This window comes from Acipenser ruthenus, chromosome 25 (assembly GCF_902713425.1).
Source record: "Acipenser ruthenus chromosome 25, fAciRut3.2 maternal haplotype, whole genome shotgun sequence".
Taxonomy (NCBI): domain Eukaryota; kingdom Metazoa; phylum Chordata; class Actinopteri; order Acipenseriformes; family Acipenseridae; genus Acipenser; species Acipenser ruthenus.
In genome coordinates, this window is record NC_081213.1 from 27,440,136 (window position 1) to 27,448,466 (window position 8,331).

Below are 8,331 nucleotides of genomic sequence, written 5' to 3' on the forward strand. Positions count from 1 at the left end.
TACACAATAAAGCCAAGAGTTTTAACACAGCCACTGGACCAGGGGTGTCCAATCACAGTCCTGAAGGGCCACTCCACTCCAGTTTGTTCAATTGGTTCAATTTAGCTTGAAAACTACAGCTGAAAGTTGGAAAGCTAGTTTTAAAGACGAGTGTGGCACCAATCTGTTTCATTCGGGCAGGATTCTTGTCTTTTGTTCTCTCAGCCTCAGCGCCCTGGAATTCCCTTTGCCCGAGGCCAGGAATTCTGGTTCATTTCAAGCTTCAAAAAAGTGCTGAAAGAACATTTTATATGTCAACCTACTCATTTTTAACCTCTTCAATTACTCTGACGAGCTTGTGTTGTCGAAGCAACTGTTACACTTGGAAAACCAAACTAGAGTGCTAATCCTGCAGTGTACCTGTAATACGCCTGCAGTGTACCTGTAATACACCTGCAGTGTACCTGTAATAGGCCTGCAGTACTGCTGCCCTGCATTAAAACATCCCTAAAAAATCAATGACCTAAATTCAAAATGATACTGCAGTAGTACTGCATTAAACAGTCATCCGATTTTAACCGATAATGCAGTTTGAATTGAATTATCAACCCTCAAGTGACAGGCTGGCTGTCTCATTGCCTCAGCACTGACAGCTGAACTCAATCAAGCTTTTCGCTCGATGGAAACATCAATTCATGCATTTAATGAAGACAGTGTGTTGCCGTCATTGCATCATCAATTTAACCATATGGCATGGTTTAGGACAATGAATGAACTCGTATAATTATTATTTTTTTTTTTTTTTGTAATTAAATCACATACCACTCTAATGAGTGGATTCAGTCTACAAATACAGCAGCCACGGTTTTTTTTTTTTTCTTTTGCAGCACAGCAGCAATAAATCTGTTTTTTCGAATGAAGGGCTAATGGAATAGTGGTGCAGGTTTCGAGCCGTTCCTGGAACAGCAGTTTGGAATGTGTCATGCTGTTTCTGAAAGTGTGAATAACTTAATGAAGCAGGACCGTATTTACTGATTGAAGCACCCCCCCCCCCCCCCCTGCTGTGCTAATCTCATCAACATATCCTCCAGCTTCACTGACACAGCAGGGTCTCCTGGGCTGCTTGTCCACAGCACTCAAAGAGTTAAATCCCCCCTCCCCCTTGGCCAGTCCTAAATCCCCTCTCCGCTGGCCTTACTCTATAAAGAAATTCCTTCGTGAATGATGTGCACATTCTATGGGAAAAGAGTCTGTTCTATAGGAGGATTTCAGCGATGTAATTCTGATGAATCAATGGAATTCAGCTTAAACAAACCTCAAGATTATGTCTGCACATGCACGCACATACCAATTACGCGCACACACTCGTTTATACACACACACACACACACATTATCTGTCTAAGCCTGACCCCCTCTATTTAGGTGCTCTCAAATTCTTGCAATTCGTTATATAATTATATCATTAAATTGCATCTTATATACAGTATATTATCTTCCATCACTGCATGCATAATTTCACCATGTTAAGTTCCCTAGCTATGTATCTGTTTTATGAAGTATATATGTTTTATCCCAGGATGCATCATTGCATCTACAGCATTGTGATGGAATTAACAAAATAAATGAATAAAAGGGGCGGCCAGTAATAACACAAATAAAGCCCAGAGCACAGTGGAGGTAGAAGTTTCAGACAGGTAGCAGGATCAGAGCAAAGCTGATAAGAGAAGAGGAGAGAGACGGAGGAGCACCCATGTCTCAGCTCCAAGCCCCTCAGCTCCGTCTGGCTCCTGATCGTGGGAAAGTGCTCTCCCCTCTAAAGCCTGAATTCTTTTGCAGCCTTGCTGCTTTGTAATTGATCCGTGCTCTCATCGGCAGGAGGAGGGGGGATCAAAAGGCCAGGCTGGTTGTGCTGGTGCTCCGAGCGCTTGTGATAGCGACGGAAGAGCCTCAAGGGAGAAAAGACAGCAGCTCCCGGGCCTCTGAGGTGCAGCGCAGGCAGCCACGTAGAGGTGAGTGTGGATACCAGCGCTGTGTGAATCAGCAAAACAGCCTTCTTACAACACTGTGAATCAGCAAAACACCCTTCTTACAGCACTGTGTGAATCAGCAAAACAGCCTTTTTACAACACTGCGTGAATCAGCAAAACACCCTTCTTACAGCACTGTGTGAATCAGCAAAACAGCCTTCTTACAACACTGTGAATCAGCAAAACACCCTTCTTACAGCACTGTGTGAATCAGCAAAACAGCCTTTTTACAACACTGCGTGAATCAGCAAAACACCCTTCTTACAGCGCTGTGTGAATCAGCAAAACAGCCTTCTTACAACACTGTGAATCAGCAAAACACCCTTCTTACAGCACTGTGTGAATCAGCAAAACAGCCTTTTTACAACACTGCGTGAATCAGCAAAACACCCTTCTTACAACACTGTGTGAATCAGCAAAACACCCTTCTTACAGCACTGTGTGAATCAGCAAAACAGCCTTCTTACAACACTGCGTGAATCAGCAAAACACCCTTCTTACAGCGCTGTGTGAATCAGCAAAACAGCCTTCTTACAACACTGTGAATCAGCAAAACACCCTTCTTACAGCACTGTGTGAATCAGCAAAACAGCCTTTTTACAACACTGCGTGAATCAGCAAAACACCCTTCTTACAACACTGTGTGAATCAGCAAAACACCCTTCTTACAGCACTGTGTGAATCAGCAAAACAGCCTTCTTACAACACTGCGTGAATCAGCAAAACACCCTTCTTACAGTGGTATATTTCATTAAATTATTCTTTTATTGACGTAACCTTTAATTGAAACCTGCAAACGTGGAATGTTTACTTCGGTATTTTTGCACGGTATTTTACCATGCTTTTCCTATGGCTCTCCTATGCATTTACCACAGTTTACCTTGTTTTTGCCATGTTTATTAATGTGCTTTACCATGCCTCTCTGTGCTTGACAGTGCTTACCTATGCTTTACCATGCTTTCACTGTGCTTTATTACACTTTGCTCTGCTTTCACTATGCTTTACCTGCTTTCACTGCTTTATTACACTTTGCTATGCTTTTACTATGGGGAAGCTTGTATTAGGAACATTGCAGAGGTCTGACCAATACTTAATTAATGTGCCTGCTCTTCCATGAGTTTAAAATCAAAAACACACTAGAGACTCACACTGGGGTTGTGCTGCGATCCCTAACTGTAACAATGTCCCTCTCTATACCGGCCTGGGCCGTGCTTCATAGGGATTGCCACACTGCAGCAACTCTCTTGTTTCCAGTCTTGGCTGGTCAAACTCCTGCAACACTCTCCTTTAACACATTTGAATGTACAAGCCCCTGCACCTCCCTTTAAACTAGCTGTGTTTCACTCACTCATGCTGAGCCAGACTAACAAGCACTATCCCCTAAACACAAAAACAGGTCCCACATAGAGATATGCATACAAATACGTCAGCCTGGCTCTCGAGGTGCAATGTTACTGTTAACTGCCCGGGTGATCAGTATACTCAGCTGTGATCATGCGGAGAGGTTTTGTACCAGCAGGGGGCAGTAATAAGGTGCAAAAGTGATCTGAAAGATGAATGTGTCTCCAAGCAAGAGCCGAACATGCAGGGTTCTAGAATGCTGAGTTTTCAAATACTTCCAGATTCGTATTATTTCTTTTTTTTTTCTCAAATTCCCCCTGCTTGGAAACTGGGTCAAACTCTTTACTGGAGGCACAGTTTATTAAGTGGTAATATTCAATGTAGTTCAATCTAAGGTAACTATAATGCACAGTGCAGAATCTACGCATATTTTAAACTGGTTAATTATATTAAATATTTTCATAATAGTAATAATAATAATAATAATAATAATAATAATAATAATTGAAGAACACAGGAAATGAATAAGAATGATAAAACACAAAATTACAAAAAATAAGCAGATTAAATAGATTAAAAAAAACAATTATATTTGTAAGTCAGGTTAAAGGGGCTAAACTATAAAAGTAAGTCTTTAATATTTGACTTAAAAATATTGAGTGAAACAGCATCTCTAATAGAGAAGGGCAATGAGTTCCACAATCTAGGGCAATCTATATATACAGTATATATTTCTTTAGCAGATTTCATTAACATTTAGCAATATGCATAATTATTGTTATGCCATATTAACATTTAAAGGTGATTTATTTATTTATTTATTTTTCATAAAAGTTCAGTATCCCCACTTCCAGCTCTTATACTTTCTCATCAAAGCAAATGCATTTCATGAAATATTTTTAAAACATGAGTTTAATGTTGAACTATTATTTTTAAATATTGCTTCTATTTTTTTATAAAAAGCCATTGAAAACCTGACCCCAGTTTTCAATGTCATTACCGTAACAGACAGTATATCGCCCCCTATTGAAAGCATACCCTGGGCCACCCCTCTGATCATGTGATCATGAAAAGCGATTGTATCATTTCCAACATGGCCACATGGTGAGTAGAGCAGTTTCAAACATTTAAAAAGAAAATCATTGATTGGGTTTATTATGCGTCATTACCGCACATGCTATTATGCTGTCATTAAATGTTTTACTAAACAAATGATTAAAGGTTAGAATTGTTGAATCATGATTTATATGTTCAAAGTTAGCCAAAGTCACAACGTGTAGGCCTCAGATTTGTAGAAATTCATAAAAATGCTTCAAATTGTCATTGCAGTAACAGTCATTACTGTAACAATTTATTTTGTTTTGGTAATGATGGAACTGTTACGGTAAAGACACTTTTTGGAAATGCTTTATACTAAATTATTATTAAATATAAATGAATTCATGAGTATTTCACAAAAGTATTTTCTTCGAATGCAGAATGACTAATTCGTGCCCTTTAAGTCCACTCCCATCTGCATCACTAGAAAATGGATTATATTTTGGGGTGCATATTCCCTTGTAAGATGGCCTTGTGATTGAAATATTTGCCAATTAATAATAAATCATATATAATATTAATATTTTGCTCTATATGTCAGATGTGTAAGGGTTATGTAAGATACAATGGCCAATAAAAGCTCTCAACCCCACCAAATCCAATAGGACACACACTGAAGTGGCCAGGCAGTGCACATCCAAATTCTTTACTGTATTTACACCTTTTTAGAGTAACACACAAAGAGAAATGCCTCAAAGCAGTGCAGTAGAGGGAGATGTTTCTGAGAAAAAAAACTTCTATATCAGGAATACCTCAGACTAGAACAGCAAAAGATATTCAAGAAAAGAGCAGGGCAAGCTGACAAGTAGAAATGACATTTCAAGCAGGTCACAGCGAAGCCAGGGCAGACGATGGAGGGTTCATCAAAAGGAGGCACAGGGAGGCAGGCACAAAGAGTGAACCGATTGAAAAGTTTTGTTCAGAAACCACACCAAGTGACAGTCGTGCAGAAGATTCTTCAATTCACAGGAAAAGGGGGAGAAAGGATGTGAAAGGATAAAGCAAAGGCATACCAAACTATCAACGACTTTAAAAGAAGTAATTGAGATTAATAAAAGAAGGCAGATAGATACAAAAAACAATTATAGAGATTATAAGTGCAGCATCTCCCAAAGTCTAAAACAACAAAACAACTGAAAGATGTCACGTGCCAAATAATATATGAAAAAACTCTTGTTCTGTAACAAATTAGTAAGCAGAAAGAAAGACATACGTAAGCAAGGATTCTCAGCACCAAGAAAAAATACAGACTGATTTCAAAAGCAGTCCATTGACATCTCACGAAAGTGTCACAGAAAAATGGAAAACCAACCTGCAATTTCTGCTGTGCTGTTATGATTATTTTATTAAAATGTTTAGGGGTCACAGAAGAGTTTAGAGCCCTCATTTGTTACTTGAGGTGTGTGAAAGGCATGCTTTGTATGCTTCATTTTTTATTTTTTAGGTGGGCTGATTACTTAAGCATGTGAGAGTGCTAATTATCCTCTGTGTTTACTCTTCTTCAAGACATAATGTGTTTTAAGGTTTTACGATTTCCAATAACAAGTATTTTGGTATCTGTGTAGTGCAATTATAAATGGCGTATTTCTTTACATATTTATTTTAAATCACTGTTTAAATCTTCAAGTGTCATTGTCGTAAGAAGCTGTCATTACCGTAACAATAGTTATTGTAGTAAATAGAACAGCAGTAGCACTGGCAGGAGTGGAAGTTATATTGACAAATTGTTGAGGGGAGTCTTATTTAAAAAAATAAGAGTTTGGTATACTTTTAAGTATTACTTATTTTTCAATTAAAAATATCAGTGACAAAACTGAGTTTAACTTTGATTCTATTAGTCAATAAATATTAAAAGTTTCTCTTTTAAAATATGAAAGAAATATTTTCACTAATGTGTAATGTTAGAATGCCTAATCAATGTGATTTATTTCAATCAATCAATGATCAATGTGTATATTTCTCTTTTTAGTTGTGTTACCCTAATGACAGGTTTATATGCTAAAAACATTTTTAACAAAAATACATTCAGATTTCAGCTTGGCTGAGTTATGTTATATGCAGATAAGGTTTGTTCTTATTTATTCTCGTTGTTTTACTAAAAGAATATCACATCAGTTTCTCAATTTTGTGTCACTCTAATTTGTCCCATTTCTGTAGAAATACCCAGGCATGCTCTTTGTGCATTCATTGTTAACTGACTTGCTGTATATTGACAAATGCGCTAAATTATTTACCTCTGCATAGTTTATTAGTTTTTGTTTTGTTTGTTTTCTAGTAAAGTGAGCTGAAGATTTCTCTTATCAGAACCGTTTTTGTTGTTAACTGTTGTAACAGGAGCTGCTGTCTAATATTTAACATGGCTTTACTGAGTCTGGGATGAGAAGTACAACAAAGGCTTTTTGGGAATATCTTACAAAGGGTATTGCAAAAACAAGTACCTTTTTTCGACTTCTCCTTTTCTACTTGTACGTGAACAAAGAGAGCGTTTTCTTAATTACAAAAAAAAAGTATATTTGTCTTCCAAATGTCAGATTTACCAGTGCCCAAAAAAACAATCATATTTATAAAAATAAATCTAAATTAATTTTAACACCAAACTGCGTCAACCTTCAAGTAAAAAAAAAACTATTCTTCTCAACCTGACCTTTTTTAGGTTTTAGGTATGTTACAGATACAAGTTTGAAGGATTTCAGAACAGTTTTCTGCATGCGTGTTTGTCCTCATTTTTATCTGTAATACTCTGAAGAAGCTCCATTTGTGCTTTTGAACAGATGGTTACTTGAAGGGAGAGTCCTTCCTGCAGGAAAGGGAAGTTGATTGCTTGTGTTGTGTATCTACTCTTAGGAGGGAAGTGACGAACCATTGAGCTTGCAGTGAGTAATACAGAACCTCATTGCAGGAGACAAGTCCATCTAAATACAAGAGAGATTTCTGACACACTCTGCTTGAATTTATAAAGAGCAGGAGCGGTTCTTCTTACAGGAATAGGTCTGCATAAAAACGCAGAGCAAGATCCACAGAGATACACAATTACTGTATACACATGCAGAGTGTGTGACCACTAACCACTCATTACTGCAATTTAAATACATGACATTACTGGTACTCAGCAGTGATCCAACTGCGGTAGTGTGTATAGCTATACAAAGTACAAACTATTCAACCACATGGCTTATTACACTCAGCAAATAATACAAGGTAGGCTATTATCATTTCTTAGTATTGTTTCCTATGGGAAACAGGTAGGGTTCATATTACCTTTAGCAGAGGGAAATTAAACTCAAACTTAAAACAGTCTGGAAAACAAAATGAGAGGTAAGGTTTTACTTAAAGACGTTTTAATGCAGCTGTATCTGTTTCTATAGTATTTAAATATATGGGGGCTAACTTACAAAAAAGCCAGTCTGTAAAGATACAGATGCTAAACACGACACAACTGGGGCTGAACTGTTTCTCACATTTTAGGGTAAGGGACTGTTGTCTTTTCACATGCATTTGATTGGTCTAATCACTGATCATAAACTACTAAAGTCGTTCAGAATTGATTTCTTTATGACAGCTTGCCACTAATAATTGTGTATTTCTATGTTACTCAGCAATTCAGGGAGTAGCTGTTTTTATTGATTCGAATGCAGTGGTATTTAAAGTTTCACGCTGTTTAGATCACTTGAATAGAGCCCCTGATGATGTTATTTGAATGCGTCTCTCTTTGAGCTTTCATCTGCAGTATGTGTGTGCTGTGTTGGGAGTAGTGCATTACACGTTCCTGTAATCTGATTACATTTTTCAGTAACTTGTAACTGTTAGTTCCTTTGTAAGGCATTTTGTTTTGCAAAGTAATAAGTTACTGCAACCAGTTACAATTTTGTTCAAGTAATTTGTAA